Source organism: Haliotis rubra, unplaced genomic scaffold (assembly GCF_003918875.1).
Source record: "Haliotis rubra isolate DU_JTF1 unplaced genomic scaffold, ASM391887v1 Scf259, whole genome shotgun sequence".
Lineage (NCBI taxonomy): Eukaryota > Metazoa > Mollusca > Gastropoda > Lepetellida > Haliotidae > Haliotis > Haliotis rubra.
Window position 1 is genome coordinate 358873 of NW_025766658.1, and position 21253 is coordinate 380125.

The 21253-nt window shown below is 38.1% G+C and overlaps 1 protein-coding gene across 3 annotated transcripts in view; it reads right to left on the bottom strand.

Moving 5' to 3' along the window:
• Positions 1-21253, bottom strand: part of LOC124279934 (organic cation transporter protein-like) — a 74107-nt gene that overhangs the window by 45111 nt on the left and 7743 nt on the right. Inside the window, exon 1 of one of the 3 annotated variants that reach the window (XM_046715812.1) lies at positions 16828-17083. The exons of the other annotated variants lie outside the window; for them this stretch is intronic. The gene's annotated coding sequence lies outside the window, so the exon portion shown is untranslated. Of the gene's footprint in view, positions 1-16827; positions 17084-21253 lie in introns of those variants that run through there. 3 annotated transcript variants of the gene reach the window in all.

The following is a 21253-nucleotide window of genomic DNA, read 5'->3' on the forward strand; positions in this document are numbered from 1 at the left end:
CATGTACACTTATCACGTCACAGTTTAACAGCCAATATTACACACTCATCACGTCACAGTTTAACAGCCAATATTACACACTTATCACGTCACAGTTTAACAGGCAATATTACACACTTATCACGTCACAGTTTAACAGGCAATATTACACACTTATCACGTCACAGTTTAACAGGCAATATTACACACTTATCACGTCACAGTTTAACAGGCAATATTACACACTTATCACGACACAGTTTAACAGGCAATATTACACACTTATCACGTCACAGTTTAACAGGCAATATTACACACCTATCACGTCACAGTTTAACAGCCAATATTACACACCTATCACGACACAGTTTAACAGGCAATATTACACACCTATCACGTCACAGTTTAACAGGCAATATTACACACCTATCACGACACAGTTTAACAGGCAATATTACACACTTATCACGTCACACAGCAATATTACACACTTATCACGACACAGTTTAACAGGCAATATTGCACACTTATCACGTCACACAGCAATATTACACACTTATCACTTAACAGTTTAACAGGCAATATTACACACTTATCACGACACAGTTTAACAGGCAATATTACACACTTATCACGTCACACAGCAATATTACACACTTATCACGACACAGTTTAACAGGCAATATTGCACACTTATCACTTAACAGTTTAACAGACAATATTACACACTTATCACTTCACAGTTTAACAGCCAATATTACACACCTATCACGTCACAATTTTAACAGGCAATATTACACACTTATCACGACACAGTTTAACAGGCAATATTACACACTTATCACGTCACACAGCAATATTACACACTTATCACGTCACAGTTTAACAGCCAATATTTACACACCTATCACGTCACAGTTTAACAGCCAATATTACACACTTATCACGTCACAGTTTAACAGGCAATATTACACACTTATCACGTCACAGTGTAACAGGCAATATTACACATGTACACTTATCACGTCACAGTTTAACAGACAATATTACACACTCATCACGTCACAGTTTAACAGGCAATATTACACATTTTTGCCATTTCATAGTGTAGCCAGCACAAGGAACTTTAAAACAAGCCTAACAATTCCGATGTAGAAAGACTGACGGACGGAAGGATGTAGTGCCTTGGCTTTCCACTTTACTTTTGTGGTAAGGGAAATTTCTCAATGATTTCACGGAAAATCAATTTTCGTTTAAACAATAATTTATCTTTTTATTGCCAGTAAACAGGAACAAAATATGCATTCAACTTTTAACTCATTCTGAACACGGACGCACAAATGGCGAATGTGTCACATTGACCTGTAGCCAGCGGTATGACAGATGTCACAGCGGCTTGTAGTAACCAACATGATTAATGTGTCCCAGTAACCTAGAGCCACCAACAGGGCGGATATGTCACAGTGACTGGAAACAGCAATATGGTAGATATATCACATCGACTTGAAACAGCAATATGACAGATATATCACAGCGACTTGAAACAGCAATATGACAGATATATACTTATGCCAATAATGGTTGTCACCCCCTCCCCATCCCAACAACCATGACAACCATTATTGGCATGAGTATATATCAAAGCGACTTGAAACAGCAATATGACAGATATATTACTGCGACCTGAAATAGCAATATGGCAGATGTATCACATCTACTTGAAACAGCAATATGGCAAATACATTATTATAGGATATTTATATAGCGCACATATCCACACACTAGTGCATGCTCAAGGCGCTGTTATTATATATCACAGCGACTTGAAACAGCAATATGACAGATATATCACAGCGACTTGAAACAGCAATATGACAGATATATCACATCGACTTGAAACAGCAATATGACAGATATATCACATCGACTTGAAACAGCAATATGACAGATATATCACAGCGACTTGAAACAGCAATATGACAGATATATCACATCGACTTGAAACAGCAATATGACAGATATATCACAGCGACTTGAAACAGCAATATGACAGATATATCACATCGACTTGAAACAGCAATATGACAGATATATCACAGCGACTTGAAACAGCAATATGACAGATATATCACAGCGACTTGAAACAGCAATATGACAGATATATCACAGCGACTTGAAACAGCAATATGACAGATATATCACAGCGACTTGAAATAGCAATATGACAGATATATCACAGCGACTTGAAATAGCAATATAACAGATATCGCTGCGACTTGAAATAACAATATGACAGATATATCACTGCGACCTGAAATAGCAGTATGGCAGATATATCACATCGACTTGAAACAGCAATATGGCAAATACATTATTATAGGATATTTATATAGCGCACATATCCACACACTAGTGCATGCTCAAGGCGCTGTTATTATATATCACAGCGACTTGAAAATAGCAATATGACAGATATATCACAGCGACTTGAAATAGCAATATGACAGATGTATCACAGCGACTTGAAACAGCAATATGACAGATATATCACAGCGACTTGAAATAGCAATATGACAGATATATCACAGCGACTTGAAATAGCAATATGACAGAGATATCACTGCGACTTGAAATAACAATATGACAGATATATCACTGTGACCTGAAAAAGCAATATGACAGATATATCACAGCGACTTGAAACAGCAATATGACAGAGATATTACTGCGACTTGAAATAACAATATGACAGATATATCACTGTGACCTGAAACAGCAATATGACAGATATGTCACAACGACTTGAAATAGCAATATGGCAGATTTATCACATCGACTTGAAATAGCAATATGACAGATATATCATTGCGACCTGAAGTAGCAATATGGCAGATGTATCACATCGACTTGAAATAGTAATATGACAGATATGTCACTGCGACTTGAAACAGAAATATGGCAGATGTATCACATCGACTTGAAATAGTAATATGACAGATATGTCACAACCATGTGTAGCCGGAAACTTAACAGTCTGTGTTCGCCTAGTCAGAAACATTACACAGTTGCGTCCCTTAGTCGAGTCAGAATCTTGTTATTATTGTTGGTCCAAATATTCGTGTGGGTTTCCTGGTGAACGTCAACGCTTCGGAACGAATTACTCTTGTAAACAGGCTAAACACACTCACTCACTCGCTATTAACGATCTGAGTTAGGTAATACAGATGCAGTGCAAGCTATACTGTTATAAAAGAGTAACGAATAGTGCTTGTTTGTGGACTCAGGTCGCCTATATACGAAGCCTGACAAATACATACGAGTTCTAGAAGCCATCGTAATGAACACTACGTAGAGCATCTGACCGGAGAGTGGAAGACTGGTGGTTCGATCCCCAGCCACGTCTTATCAAAGACGTAAACAGACAGTACTTGTTGTTACCAGGGCTGGCGCTTGGGGTTCAGGATCTCAAAAGGACTTGTTGGCGGAATCAGTATACTGTGTCTGAGTGTTGTATCCCTGTCAACCTAACAGTATCTCATACTGCAAGCACCATACGACCGGCATTAGTCAAAACTAGTACGAGCAGTCGCACATGCACATGCATATACATGCACATGCACAAAAGCAATATTCGTGATCGCGACGTGAAAATCTCTTTCACCTCACCGTTACTCGATATCCCAAAGTGCACCCTATGAACCGCATAACAACACTTACAGTTCTATTTCCTGAGCTGCAATATTTTACTGAACTCTCGTAGCATGACTGGCAATCCCTCGCTCTGCATACATCATGTGATATTGCTTAGCGACAGCGTGGTGTTACTTAACTACAGAGGTTACTTGAGACTGGATATACTTGGCTTGAAACGATTCCTTGGGGTACCCTTATGTAACCATTGTGATAAATGTCCGCAACCTGTAATCAGTTATATGACAGATATCACCCTATGTCCGCAACCTGTAATAAGCTATATGACAGATATCACCCTATGTCCGCGACCTGTAATCACCTATATCACAAATATCACCGTATGTCCGCGGCCTGTAATCAGCTATATGACAGATATCACCCTATGTCCACAACTAGTAATCAGCTATATGACAGTTATCACCCTATGTCCGCAACCTGTAATCACCTATATGACAGATATCACCGTATGTCCGCGACCTATAATCAACTATATGACAGATATCACCCTATGTCCGCAACCTGTAATCAGCTATATGACAGATATCACCCTATGTCCGCGACCTGTAATCAACTACATATATGACAAATATCACCGTATGTCCGCGACCTGTAATCAACTATATGACAGATATCACCCTATATCCGCAACCTGTAATCAGCTATATGACAGATATCACCCTATGTCCGCGACCTGTAATCACCTATATCACAAATATCACCGTATGTCCGCGATCAGTAATAACTTATAACATGACAAGTGAGTTTCAAGCAAGATGTGCGTTTACACTAAAGTAATAGTTTTATAGCATAAATGAGCAATTATTCTTGCAAGATGGGTTTATGCAGTTGTTACTGAAACCCCTGAAACATCACGCAAATGTGTCATCGACACGCACCGAGAGTCTGATAAACAGTCATCCAGCACATTTCGTGTTATCTAAATCATCTATGAAATCGCAGCGTCATCGCCTTCCGTATAGAAACTTCTATCGCGTGGCATTGTGACAAAACCATTAACATTACGTGACAGGCGTGATGAACCACTGCCGCACTTTGTGTGCCAGGAGCGATATAACACAGACATCACGTGACAGGTGTGATATAATACTTGATTACCCACGTGGTCAACGTGTGAGCAGTTGCATACTAAAAGTACTGTTGGAAATAGAAAAAAACTGTATTCTCTCATTTATCTCTACAGTTTATGTAGTTGATATGTGAAACTGTGAAATATCTGTTAAACTAAGTTTCAGTGGTAGAAGGATAGGAAACGGAGAAAAAGGACTTTACTGAGGGGAAATTAGTGCAGAAATGAGCAATGCTGTCCAAAAAGACTTATTTGGAACAGACCGTGGCTTTATGCAAATTATTGTTCGACAATATTGTATTACAAAGGACACTTTTTAAATGCCCAATTTGAAATTAGACGTAGATTCATTATAAACGATAGCTGACGTAAAAAATAACAACTTTTATGCTGAAACTATTAAGGATGTAGCTACCATGCAGTCTCACTGTCATCATCACACGTTTATTACTCAAAATAATCCACCATCGGTGGTACATGAGTATAACAAAGAGGTATGTTACATACAATATGTACAACAAGATGACTAAATGATGCATCAATTAAAGTGTTTGCAAACAATCTTGATGAACTTGGATACATTTTTAAGGGTAGAAATTTTACTTGAAAACAGTTGACGGAATTTCGATAAATTTGGCCAGGAACTATAAGGTTCTTTTAACAACGATTTACGTATGTCTGCAAAATAATTACATTTAAACAAATAGTGGAACTCATCTCCGATCAAATGTGAGTCACATACGTTACAAACTCTGTGTTCTTTTGGTATATTTTGCCATCTCCCTGTTTCTATGGGGAGTTTATGGTTGCATGTTCTAAATTTTAGGATCGGTTTAGAAATAGCATCTGAGAGAAGTAGGTATTGTTCGAAGTTTGGAGAGCGCTTCAGAACTTTATAGTATATTCCTTTAGAGGAGTTTTGCATATCGCTCGTCCACGATTGTAAAAATTGGTCCTTTAAGATAGATTCAACATTTGAAATGATCCATGAATTTGAGTATAGATGAGGGTTGTCAAAAACGTCAGGCAATCCGCACCTACAGAGAATATGTTTAATATGACTTAGCCAGACATAGTTATTCGATGTTTTGTTTTGTTTAGTAATATATTGAAGAATGAAAGTTGCTATTTTGTTATTTGGATGTGATAATGTCAATTTACACCAGTATGAGATTAGTCGTTTCGAAATTTGAAGCTGAATAGGTTCCCTACCAAGCTCCCCGTACACCATGAAATTAGGGGTGTTATATTTTAAACCAATTGCTAATTTAAGAAATTTTAGATGTACTCTTTCTATCATGTCAGTCTTCTCATGTCCCCATATTTCACATCCATACATCAATATTGGTACTACTAATCTATCAAATGCAGAAAGGAGCAGGTCCAGTGGTAACTTAACATTTCTGGCACGTTTTAGTAACGCTATTGATGCCTTCATACCAAGATCGGCTATGTGTTTAACAGCAAAATTCATACGACCATTTCTGTGTAGTAGAGTTCCCAGATATTTATAAGTGTCTACAACTTCTATTCTATCATCATATAGTGTAAACGATTTCTTATAACTAGCTGCAGGTCCGGAACCAAAACAATAATATTAGTTTTACTAATATTTACTTTAAGTTTCCATATGTCGCAATATACAGCGAATTTATTCAGTGTATGTTGTAAATCATCATGAGTTTCAGCTAAGAGGGCTGTATCGTCAGCGTAAAGTAGAACTAGCAATTTTAGATAAATAATAAACTCATCATTATTTGTTTTTAATTCAATACCGGCACATGCTTGTTCTTCTAAATGGGATTCTAAGTCATTTAGAAATAAAGAAAATAAAAGAGGGGACAAGTTTTCTCCTTGTCTAACTCCTGAAAGACAATAAAAGAAATCTGATCTTGCAGATTCTACCATAACGCAAGGTTTTATATCATTATACATATTTTGTATTAAAGTCAGTATTTTACCCTTGATACCAGTTTGTCTTAATTTGGTCCACAGTCCAATTCTCCAAACCTTATCAAATGCTTTAGAAAAATCAAAAAGGCACAAGAGAGTTTCTTTTTACATTTCTTCAAATGGTTTAACAAATTATGAATAATAAACACATTATCTGTTGTGGAGAAGCCTTTTCGGAAACCGGATTGGACATGCGATATTATATCGTTATCATCACAAAATTTATTTAATCTCTCGTTTAGGATGCTAGTAAAAAGTTTACCAAAGCAGCTTAAGATAGAGATTGGTCTATATGAAGCCGGGTCCGTACGATTACCAGTTTTCTTATAGATAGGTTTGATAGTACCAGTAAGCCATGCTTCGGGCAAAATTCCAGTCTGAAGTACAGCGTTAAAATATTCAACATAAAATGGTAGCAGTTTTGGTAAGGCTGAAGATAAGTGCTCATTTGAAATTAAGTCTAAGCCAGGCGTCTTGTTTTTCTTCAGTTTTTGAAGGGCAACGACGATTTCATTTGAGGTTATTTCATCATTGAGTACACTAACATCATAATTTGGGGGGTCTGACATTCCATCCCTGTCCACATCATCGTTAATGGTACTTTCGTTAACATTTTTAAAATAATCATAGAATTCATCTAATGAGATAGGACAACTGTCTTCTTTCTGTTTTCCTTTCAATAATCTCCAATAGTGTTTTGGAGATAAATGCTGGGTTTCGCGTAACTGTTTTCTAATAAAATTATTTTCTTTCTTTATATACTTATTCATTGTTTTCTTATACTCTTTACTTGCTTTACGGAAAAGAGTTTTATTATGATCGGTTTTGTTCTTATAATAGACATATTTTGCTTTGAAAAATGACTTGCGTTTCTTCTTACAATCTGATCCAAACCATGGCTTATAGAAAGCATTCGTTTTACTACGAGTAGTGGTATTAGCCTTATAAGGAATATCGCCAAATGTTTTTCGTGCAGAATCAATTAGCACGTGCGCGACCTCATGAGCTATTTCATTCACAACCTCTAGTGGGTTACCTTGACCTTCCCTTAGTGACCTTGCCTTCGTGCACAGTGTGTTTACACAATCATCTGAAATGTTTTCAAGGAATACAACAACTTTATCATGCATGAATTTACCTGGTTTGCTGTCAGGAATGTCTGTGTGGGTATGAGCTGCCGTCTGCTCATGACATATGTTTGCATAATGGGTGTCTGACATATGTAGACTGAAGTGAATTGGTTTATGTACATCAGATAGCATTGGGCAAAATTCTTCAATATTAAAATCATGGAGTAAAGGTAGTGCATTTGGTGAGGAAATGACATAGTCTACTGTACTGACGTCTTTACATGTTGTTTTACCTTGGTGTTTATCCAAACCAAGTCTACCATTACAGATGACTAAATTATGATTTTTACACAACTCAATCAATCTAAATCCATAATTGTTTGGTTGGCCTCTGTCTTGAGATGTTCTCTTAAGTGGAATGCCAAGATCTTCGAGCATTGATTCCGAGTCAAGTTCCGTCTTCATGTCCTGAAGGTCTAGATCTTCAGATATATGTCTATCAAATGTACAGAAATCAACCAAAGATTTAGTCCTTGCGTTAAAATCACCAGTTAGGATGATAGTGTCGGAATGAGTAGATACTGATGAGAGATCGTGTTCAATTGACTCAAACATGTCATCACTAGAGAATCGGGAGCATTCTGGTGGTATATATACAATACCTACATGTACATCTTGGGCTAGGTTGAACAAACAGCCTGCTAGTTTAACCCACATAACTGCTTCATTATCTAAGTCTAATAAAGTAACATAAGGGAACAAGTGATCTTTGACTGCTAAACCTATTCCACCAGATCGCCTAATGAAATTTCTTCTGTTTTTCAATAAAACTGAGTAACCTTTTATTTGAATATCATCTAATGAATCTGTTTTAGTTTCTTGTAAACATATAAAATCATGTTTTTCAATAAATTCAATGAAATCAGGGCATCCTAGTCTTCTCCTTAGTCCACAGACGTTGAGACTAACACACTTGAGCTCTGTGTCTGGACTTCCACTGCCAGACTGATCCTGTGAGTCACTCTCACTACCACCGACGTCCCCCTAGCTCTGGGAGGGTCACTATAAAAACAAACAGATAGGAGGGGCCGTCTCAAAAGCAAAACCTGGGGTCGGGCTTGGGGATAGAGATATCAGCTAAGATAAGATAATCCTTTAGGGCAATTATACTGGGGAGGTACACGGCACGTCATAACAATTTACAAATAATATCCAGTCCTGTCGATCTTCGGGTGGTCATGCCACCTATATACTACGATGCGTTTCTATGGTTTTCGAGTATCATAATCTTTTACATATCTCAACATAAACTATATGAAATTATATGAAAGAAAGACACGTAAGATGTTAATCAATAGATGAGACATAGTCAACACACATGAAAAAGCACAAAATATCTTTGAGATGACCCCTTGTGCCTGTAGGCAGCACGTGCATTTCATGCCAGGTGAGTCGACGGTCTGTCGTCATACCTGGCTGAGCGACCTAATTGCCATCTATAGTCTGATCTATTGTTTTCAGCAGCAATTCGTATGTTTTCTAAGTTTTGCCCGATTTTACGAGTAAACATGCTTTTTTGGATATCCTATTACGCATCCCACTGAACGCCCAGTTAGGCAGAAGTGGGTTATTTCGACATATGCTATTTGCAATTGTGTAAATTGTAGGGATACAGAGTAACAGCCTAAAAACAGTTTTTTTCTCTCTCGTACGTCACACGAGTGTCGTATCGCGTTGACCTGTGTCGTAACAACTTGACCTGAGATTCTAACGATTTGATTGGATAACCGATGACCTGTCAGTTAGGTCACGTTGTGACGGAACTACTTGTTCATTCATGCAGACACGAGAATTCATTTATTCTCCAGCTTATATGCATTGTGGGAATGTAAACATTGCGACCGTTGCCGTGTCGCTGTTTAATTGGGAGTCGAACTGAGACCTTATATCCGTCAAAAACATAACCGCAATGTTTCCACCAGTGATGTAAGCCGAGTGAAGCAATTGCAACCAAGAAACGGGGTGCTACGGAGTAGTTTACTGTAGGAGGCTGTACGTGACGACGACAACTGACATGCATCGTGACGTCGGTTACCAAGGGGACAGTCGAGAATGGCGTAGTGACGTCAATACAGTGTGACGTCATGCAAAAGTGTACTACAGAACAAAATTCTTCCGTAACCTCTTTATGAAACCGATTTCGGGTTGAAATCCTGAAAATAACGAAAACTACGCTATTTTGTCAATTTTATGCAGGTGAGAGGTGGGTAATAAATAAAATACCACACTCGGTCTCATTACATACGAATTATACGAAACTCGCTTTCGCTCGGTCAGATACCATTGGAAGGACACTCGTTTCGTATAATTCGTATGTAATGAAACCTCGTGTAGTATTCTCTATGATGTCACTAATCCGTGTGATGTAAGACTGACATCACGTGACAGGCGTCATAAAAACTCTGGCTGCATACCGATGAATATACGTGACAGTCGTGACATGTCGATGAAATAATGTGACAGTGGTATTAAATCGATGACTTCACGTGAAAGGCGTGATCTTTCGATGACTTCGCGTGACAGGAGTGATATATCGATGACTGAAAGTGACAGGCGTGATATAACGATGACTTCACGTGACAGGCGTGATATAACGATGACTCCACGTGTCAGGCGTGATATAACGATGACTCCACGTGTCAGGCGTGATATAACGATGACTTCACGTGTTAGGCGCGATATATCGATGATTAAACGTGACAAGTGTGATATAACCGTGACTTCACATGATGGGCGTCACATAAGACTGATTGGACTGGTCCAGTTCGTATAAAGACATGAATAATGTTATTAATATGCAATGTTCGTGTAATCCCCAAATTTACTTATTTGTAACGAGTAACAACGATATATTATTAAATACATGCAATAAATTTGACCTTTGTCACGATACACGATTCTGTTGAATTCTGATAAGTAAGTTTTCGTATTCCCTATGAGAGTACAAAGGGGAGCCGTGTTTCTGAAATATTTTGCATGGGACCTAATGGGTGACGGGCGTCATTTGGGTTAGTTCTGAGGTAATTGTCTGGGTATTGAATGTAAACTGAACGTGGGACGTGAATCAGTGTCTAGACCGACTGGGTCACGTCACATTAGTATGTCTTCTGGGTCACATCAGTGACAGCCCGTAGACCATGAAATACGCATATTGTAAGGACCAGCCTGTCGGATAAGTTTCTAACAAAGTGTATGCATGTGTGGACACGTGGAGCCTGAGGAATCACAAAAGTTCATCTTTTTACCTCCATTCTACAGTGAAATCATACAAATGAAGTGGTATTTTGAGTCGGTTGTCGGTCGACGTAACGTACTTGTAGCTTTAACCTGCTTTTAGCAAATATTCACACAATACAGCGGAGGGACACCGGAAATGGGCTTCTCATGAGGATTGAGTGAGTGAGTGAGTTATTATTTAACGTCACATTGGCAATATTTCAGCCATATCGTGACGAGAACACTTGACATTGAAATAGAATATATAGAGAGATTATAAAACCTGCCGACAAAGGACAGTAAAGCAACTAGAGTATCACAGATATACATGTAAAACTAGTAATTGAATCTAAAACGTTTTAACTATAGGGGACAACACAATATAAAAATTGGCTATAGATCGCCAACAACTGAAGGTAGATCACCATACTAGGGACCATGGGGACTTACAGTACATTTGCTTCCTGCATGGGCCCTAGCTGGATTTATATCATCCCCTCAGCCGTTAGCAATTGAGATATATCTAGCCATACATTAAAATTACACATATTCTACGATTAAAAAACGGAATGTTGAAATTTACTTTGAATGTTTTGGGACTCATGAGGATTGAAGATAAATGACAACATTAACGATAGCAGACACTATTAGACCATAGTGGCGATATTAGGCCGCTGTGTCGATAACTGACAACATTGACGATTTAGACCAAGCTGATCCCATCAGACCATACTATCGATATATGACTGACTGACTGACTGAGTTTGGTTTTACGCCCCTTTAGCAATATTCCAGTAATATCACGGGGGACACCAGAAATGGGCTTCATTCATTGTACCCATGTGGGCTTTCGAACCCGGGTCTTCGGCGTGACGAGCCAACGCTTTAATCACTAGACTATCCCCACCGCCCCTATCGATATATGACTACAGTATCGATATATGACTATACTATTAATATATGACCGTAGTATCGATATATGACCATAGTATCGATATATGACCGTAGTATCGATATAGGACTAAAGTACTGACACATGACTACAGTATTGACTATAGTATTGATATATGACCATAGTATCGATATATGACTATAGTATTGACACATGACTATAGTATCGATATATGACCATAGTATCGATATATGACTATAGTATCGACACATGACTATAGTATCGATATATGACCATAGTATCGATATATGACTATAGTATTGACACATGACCATAGTATCGATATATGACTATAGTATTGATCGATATATGACTATAGTATTGACACATGACCATAGTATCGATATATGACTATAGTATTGACACATGACCATAGTATCGATATATGGCTTTAGTATTGACACATGACTATAGTATTGAGACATGACCATAGTATCGATATAAGACTATAGTATTGAGACATGACCATAGTATCGATAAAAGACTAGAGTATTGACAAATGACTACAGTATTCACACATGACCATAGTATCGATATATGACCATAGCATCGATATATAACTATAGTATTGACACATGACCATAGTATCGATATATGACCATAGTATTGACACATGACCATAGTATCGATATATGACTATAGTATTGAGACATGACCATAGTATCGATAAAAGACTAGAGTATTGACATGTGACTATAGTATTGACACATGATTACAGTATTCACACATGACCATAGTATCGATATATGACCATAGTATCGATATATGACTATAGTATTGATATATGACCATAATATCGACATATGACTATAGTATTGATATATGACCATAGTATCGACATATGACTATAGTATTGACACATGACCATAGTATCGATATGACTATAGTATTGACACGTGACCACAGTATCGATATAAGACTATAGTATTGACACACGACCATAGTATCGATGTATGACTATAGTATCAATATATGACTATAGTATTGATATATGACCATACTATCGATATCTGACCATAGTATCGATATAAGACTATAGTATTGACACACGACCATAGTATCGATATCTGACTATAGTATCAATACATGACTATAGTATTGATATATGACCATAGTATCGATATCTGACCATAGTATCGATATATGACTATAGTATTGACACATGACCATAGTATCGATATGTGACTAGTATCGATATATGACCTTAGTATCGATATGAGACTATAGTATCGATATATGACCATAGTATCGATATGAGACTATAGTATCAATATATGACCATAGTATCGATACATGACTATAGTATCGATATATGACTATAGTATCGATATATGACCACAGTATCGATATACGACTATAGTATCGATATATGACCATAGTATCGATATATGACTATAGTATCGATATGAGACTATAGTATTGACACATGACCATAGTATCGATATATGACTATAGTATCGATATGAGACTATAGTATCGAAATGTGACCATAGTATCGATATGAGACTATAGTATCGATATATGACCATAGTATCGATATATGACTATAGTATTGACACATGACCATAGTATCGATATATGACCATAGTATTGACATATGACCATAGCGTCGACATACAAATGTGTCATTATAACCGCTTTACCAAGCTATCTCTTATTTCACACGGACTGTAGAAGAGGTTAAAACTTGCACTCGCTGAAAAGTCGAGTAACGGGCGGGGCCCCATTGCCAACGACCTGTGATTCACTTTCACCGGTCAGAGCCTACTTATCACGATTGTTCATGTTGTTTCAGGGTGGGGGAGCAGCCTACTGGATTAGGTGTTGGGTTTTTTCTTTCTTTTTTTTTTGTTGCTGTTGTTGTTATTGGGTTTTTTTCTTCTTTTTTTCTTTTTTTTTTATCAAATCATACTTCTTTTTTTATTCATTGTTTTTATTGTTCCCAATACGTTGACTACAAGCATATAGAAGAATATGTGTACAAAACAGTTTGTGGGCTCAAATGAGATATAGTACATTAAATTATCAATATCAGTAATATGTTTTGGTTATATAGTCATTTAGGATTAAATTCTGGGATGAGAGGAAACCATTTGCCTAAAAAGCTTTCAACATTATTATTTCTTCTGGAAATGAATTTTTCAGTCGTGAATATGTCTTTCAATATCCTTAAGTAATTATCAACTTTTGGATTTTTTCTTTTTTTCAAAGAGCAAGTGTAAATATACCTCATAGCGTGATTCAGTAATGGGTTTCTACCTAAAAAGCCAAACCTGATCAAAGTTTTTGTCAAATTAAGTGCTTGGATACGTTTCGTAATCCACTGTTCAAGTTTCTTCCAGAAAGTTTTGGTTTCATCACATTCCCAATATACATGGCATAAGGTCTCACCAGAAACATTACAAAAAGAACATATTGTATTGTCAACAAGATTCATTATAGAAAGTTCTTTTTTGGTATAAACAATTCCGTGCAGAAATTTATATTGAAACTCTAACAATTTCACATCTCTTAAATTCTTTCTGCAAATATCAAAAATCATATGCCAATCAAAATCCATACAATCAAATAATGTTTCCCATTTTGGGCATATATGAGGTTAAACATTTTCAGATAACAATTTATCATAGAATAATTTTGAACCTTTTCTTGGGGATATGAAATCCTTTTGGAGAGAATTTATAACGAGATCATTGATGTTTATATATCCATATTCCTTTATAGTCTTTTTCCAAGGTTCAGGTAAAATATATATAACATATCCAAGATCTAAGTGAGTACCTCTTATATCAAATTTAAGCTTCAAATGATCAAAGGATATAAACCTATGTTCATCACAAAGATCTTTCATTGTCAAGATTCCACTTTTAGCCCAATATCTAATAATGTGATTTGAGTTTTTGAAATTATTATTCAGCCATAAAGGTTGGGATAAGATTTCATTAATGTTCTCTGCTTCTATAGTATTTTTGATGCAATATAATTTCCATGCCTTTAAAACATCTGTCCAGAAAGGATTATCAACTATATTCTGAAAATTTGCTCCATATTTTAGCATATCCTTAACAGGAAAGTTGTATGGGTTTCCAGGATTATTTTTATAAAATATAGTTTGAGTGTAGATAATTTCATGGCGGTAACAAAGGTGTCAATATCAATCAGACCCCCATTTTGTAATCTTTTTTAAAAGTGCTCCGTTTGATTTTGTCATGTTTGTCATTCCAGATGAATTTATAAAAATATTCTCTCAAGTGCAGTGATAATATCCTTAGGAGGGTTAGGTAAAGTGTTAAAAATATGAACTAATTTTGAAAGAGCCAATGTCTTAATAACAGTAATTTTGCCTGTCAAAGTCAAATGTCTTTTTCTCCAAGTTGCCAGTAATCTATTAATTTCTTCCAGTCTTTTCTTTGTGTTAATAACCCATAAGTTATTCAAATCCGGAGTAAATGTAATTCCTAATACTTCAAATTGTTTTCTTTGCCATTCGATATTCAAATCCTGACAAAGTATATCTCTGCTATCACCTTTTTAGCCAATCCAGATTGCTTTAGTCTTATCTATGTTTGTCTTTAGTCCTGACATATTGTAAAATGTATTAAGTGTGTCTATAGCAGAATACAAGTTTTCATCTGAGCCATCCAAAAATAATTCAGTCTCATCTGCATATTGACCTAATTTGTATTCCTGATCATCAATTACAATAGCCTTTATAGTTTCGTGTTGTCTTATCATACATCCTAGGGTTTCAGCAACAAAGAGAAATAGATATGGAGATATCCAGCCTACTGTATTAGTTCGTCAAACTTTAGGTCCAAGTTCGTGAGTGAGTGAGTTTAGTTTTACGCTGCACTCAGCAATATTCCGGCTATATGACGGCGGTCTGTAAATAATTGAGGCTGGACCAGACAATCCAGTGATTAACAGCATGAGCATCGATCTACGCAATTGAGATACGATGACATGTGTCAAACAAGTCAGCGAGCCTGACCACCCAATCCCGTTAGTCGCCTCTTACGACAAGCATGGGTTACTTAAGATTAATTCTAACCCGGATCTTCACGGGTGTGTGTCAAACAAGTCAGCGAGCCTGACCACCCAATCCCGTTAGTCGCCTCTTACGACAAGCATGGGATACTTAAGATTAATTCTAACCCGGATCTTCACGGGTGTGTGTCAAACAAGTCAGCGAGCCTGACCACCCAATCCCGTTAGTCGCCTCTTACGACAAGCATGGGTTACTTAAGATTAATTCTAACCCGGATCTTCACGGGTGTGTGTCAACCAAGTCAGCGAGCCTGACCACCCAATCCCGTTAGTCGCCTCTTACGACAAGCATGGGTTACTTAAGATTAATTCTAACCCGGATCTTCACGGGTGTGTGTCAAACAAGTCAGCGAGCCTGACCACCCAATCCCGTTAGTCGCCTCTTCGGCCAAGCATGGGTTACTTAAGATTAATTCTAACCCGGATCTTCACGGGTAGGTCCATGTACGATTCCACATAAGAGTAAAAGAAAGTAACGGAAATACATGTATCTTCCAAGATACGCCATATCTCTAAATCATATCATGCAATTGAAAACCACAGTAAGATCAGGTAGCTGATATATTGTGTAAACATCAAATAACGTTCAGAGCCGATTGCTATCATCTCACCTCAGTCCCACACACCCAAAAGACACAACAGAGAGGCTGGTTTACAAACCAAAACACAGTCAGATGGGTCAGAGGAACCCGCTGTCAACCCTGCCCAACAAGTCACGTCTGATGCCAACCATCCGTTTCACATAAGAGAACTATTTTAAAAATTCTCACCTCGTGATCTCAAGAAAAATGTGACGTTCGCCTTCAAGTATTCGCCCAACAAGTCAACCCATGAAAGGTGCACGTGCTTGCTTGTCATGTCACAACATGCCTTGTATCTACTATATCTGAACAACTGTAGTGATGTGTCACCTAAAGGGTTACATATGTAACCTAGTTTGTCCACCCCAAGGTATACCAATGCCTGTCAATAAAATTAGGAAACCTACAATTAGAACTATGCCTGTTCATTGAGCAGCGTTCGTTGGAGATAGCTACACTGTACTTTTCTAAGCGGGTGTGAAAGGTCTGAATGGTTGAATGGATCAATAACACTCCTTACGATCACCGACTATTGTCTGTCATGCAAGAGTGAGCACATATACTCTAGAAAGAAAGGTCAAGGGGTATGATACGCTATGATACACATACAGATGTGTTTGCCAGGCTCGATTTGTTGAGCCATGGTGATCCAAGCCGTTAATAGCCGTTATCCTACATCCCCACTCCTAGCAGTCACCCTACAAGTCACAACATAGATCACACAACAGTCTCGTTTCCTGTTGATTGGTTCCCGTCCTATTGCGCAATTTAGTACAATAACCAGTCCAGAATTTTGAGACCAATTCATTTAACTGGATACATAATTATTAATCAGTATTATTTGATACATCTAATTACTTGTATAATGCAACACTACGCTCCTTCTAATCCTTGCAAACACGTCGTGTAACGTGCTCTGTCGTACAGCGAGCTCTGACAAACGGAAACCTGGAAATCGTGGAAATCTCAAAACGAGGCTCTCTCGCTAGAAAAGTTTGGCGGTCTGGTACGGACTTGATATTATATCACATTGTGCGTTACAGAACTACACTCAATAAGCGCAAAAAACACATAACAGGTGTAACCAGTGAGCCAGATGCATTATGAATCATTTTACGACCTCATCAAACAGGGTCAGTCTGTGACGTTTTAGTTAGGATCATGTTGTCTACACCTCGACATAAAATATAGAAATACGATGTTATTAAAGTTTAGAATTAAAATTCATTTGTAAATACCATTTTCTTATGAAACAAGGAATTGGAATTCAGTGTAACCATAGTTGCTTGTGATGTCTATTTTCACTTTCACACGAGAAAATTCGAGAAAGGTAGGTCATTTTCTGAATAGGTTAATGAGTCATGTTTCGGTTTGAACTCCTCCTCTTACCTCATCCCTTATCATTACCCCTGATTGAACGTACCGACTACCCTGACCGTCACCATACATCACCCGCCAGCCCGACCCCTTACCTTCACCTATATTCCCACCAATAACACTCACCCTATATTCCCACAATTAACTGTCGCCCTATATTCCCACCAATAACACTCACCCTATATTCCCACAATTAACTGTCGCCCTATATTCCCACCAATAACACTCACCCTATATTCCCACAATTAACTGTCACCCTATATTCCTACCCAAAATCACTCACCCTATATTCCCACAATTAACTGTCGCCCTATATTCCCACCAATAACACTCACCCTATATTCCCACAATTAACTGTCACCCTATATTCTCACCAGTAACACTCACCCTATATTCCCACAATTAACTGTCACCTTATATTCACACATTTAACACCTACCCTATATTCCCACAATTAACTGTCACCCTATATTCCCACCAATAACACTCACCCTATATTCCCACAATTAACTGTCGCCCTATATTCCCACCAATAACACTCACCTTATATTCCCACAACTACCTGTCATCCTATATTCCCACATTTAACTGTTACCCTATATTCCCACCAATAATACTCACCCTATATTCTCACACTTAACTGTCACCCTACATTCTCACACTTAACTGTCACCCTATATATCCACAAACAACTGTCACCCTATATTCCCACTTTTACCTGTCACCCTATATTCCCAAAATTAACTGTTACCCTATATCCCCACCAATAACAGTCGCCCTACATTTTCACAATCAACTGTCACCCTACATTCCCACAATTAACTGTCACCCTATATTCCCCCTTTTAACTGTCACCCTATATTCCTATACTTATATTTCTGTCAACCTATATTCCCACCAATAATACTCACCCTATATTTTCACAATCTACTGTCACCTTATATTCACACATTTAACACCTATCCTATATTCACACAATTAACTGTTAACCTATATTCACATCAATATAACATTCACCCTACATTCCCACAATTAACTGTCACCCTATATTCCCCCTTTTAACTGTCACCCTACATTCCTATACTTATATTTCTGTCAACCTTATATTACCACCAATAATACTCACCCTATATTTTCACAATCTACTGTCACCTTATATTCACACATTTAACACCTATCCTATATTCACACAATTAACTGTTAACCTATATTCACATCAATATAACATTCACCCTATATTCCCACAATTAACTGTCACCCTATATTCCCCCTTTTAACTGTCACCCTATATTCCTATACTTATATTTCTGTCAACCTATATTCCCACTCTTAACTGTCACCCTATATTCACACAATTAACTGTTAACCTATATTCACATCAATATAACATTCACCCTACATTCCCACAATTAACTGTCACCCTATATTCCCCCTTTTAACTGTCACCCTATATTCCTATACTTATATTTCTGTCAACCTATATTCCCACCAATAATACTCACCCTATATTTTCACAATCTACTGTCACCTTATATTCACACATTTAACACCTATCCTATATTCACACAAATAACTGTTAACCTATATTCACATCAATATAACATTCACCCTACATTCTCACAATTAACTGTCAATCGATATTCCTACCAATAACACTCACCCTACATTCCACACTTAACTCCCACCCATTATCAACCTACCTCAAGTATAACGGGTCATCTCAGACAGTCTTTTCAAAATCGTATCATATAGTTAGACTATATAATCAGAGATGTGTATTGTAAATCCCTGGGATGTGAATTGTAAAGTGGTTTCCCAGACCTGTGACTTTGAACTTATGATTTCTAAACCTAGGATATTATTCATGATTGATACAACTTTGTCTTGCTATCACTGACCGTAAAATATCACATTATTGAGACCATCCAATATATAGTGGCGATAACTGGTTTCGAACCTGCAACTTGGCGGTTTTATCCACTAGTCTACGAAGGATCGCTGTGAAGAATTAGATTGTTTGTCAGCATGAAACGTGTGTTCCTCACAAGACGGGTACTGCGGGCAGCGCACGTGCAGGACACGGTAGCACGTGCATTACGCGTGCAAGGCAAGGTGTTGGCTGCCAGTCGCATCCCAGTTGACTCCGGGTGTCCCATCATTTGCGGGCTCTCCCATCAATGTTGTACTGCTCGGGGCGTATTGGTGTCGATCGTTATATATTATTTTAAAAGATATTTTACGCAAAAACAGTTGATAAGTCGGAGAAACCACTCCTACTCGGGTTTACTAGAGATTGTGAACCCTGAGAGAAGTGAACATCCCTCCTCTCAGGGTTCACAATCTCTAGTAAACCCTCGTAGTCGTGACTGACTGACTGACTGAATTTGGTTTTACGCCGCTTTAAGCAATATTCCAGCAACATCACGGCGGGGGACACCAGAAATGGGCTTCACAAATTGTACCCATGTGGAGATTCGAAAACGGGTCTTCGGCGTGACGAGCCAACGCTTTAACCACTAGGCTACCCCACCGCCCCCCTCGTAGCCGTGGTTTCTCCTATACATATTCCCACTCTTAACTGTCACCCTATATTCCGACCCCTAACTGTCACCCTATATCTCCACTCCTAAATATAACCCTATATCCCCACCCCTAACTGTCACCCTATATCCCATACCCCCATCCCCTAATTGTTGACCTATATCCTAAACCCTAACTGTCACCCCTATATCCTGACCCTAATTGTCAACCTATATCCCCACTCCTATATCCCTAACTGTCACCCTATCTACCCTAACTTTCGACCTATATCCCCACCCCTTACTGTTACCTATATCCCTACCCCTAACTGTCGACCTATATCCCTATATCCCCACCCCTAACTATCGACCTATATCCCCACCCTAACTGTCGACCTATATCCCCACCCCTAACCCTATATCCCCACCCTAACTGTCGACCCTATATCCCCAACCACCCCTAACTGTCCTATATCCCTAACCCTATCCCCTATATCCCAACCCTAACTGTCGACCTATATATCCCAACCCTAACTGTCACCCTATATCCCCACCCCTAACTGTCTATATCCCTACCCCTATATCCCCACCCCTAACTGTCGACCTATATCCCCACTCCATAACTGTCCCCTATATCCCACCCCTAACTGTCACCCTATATCCCCACCCTAACTGTCACCTATATCCCCACCCCTAACTGTCGACCTATATCCCCACCC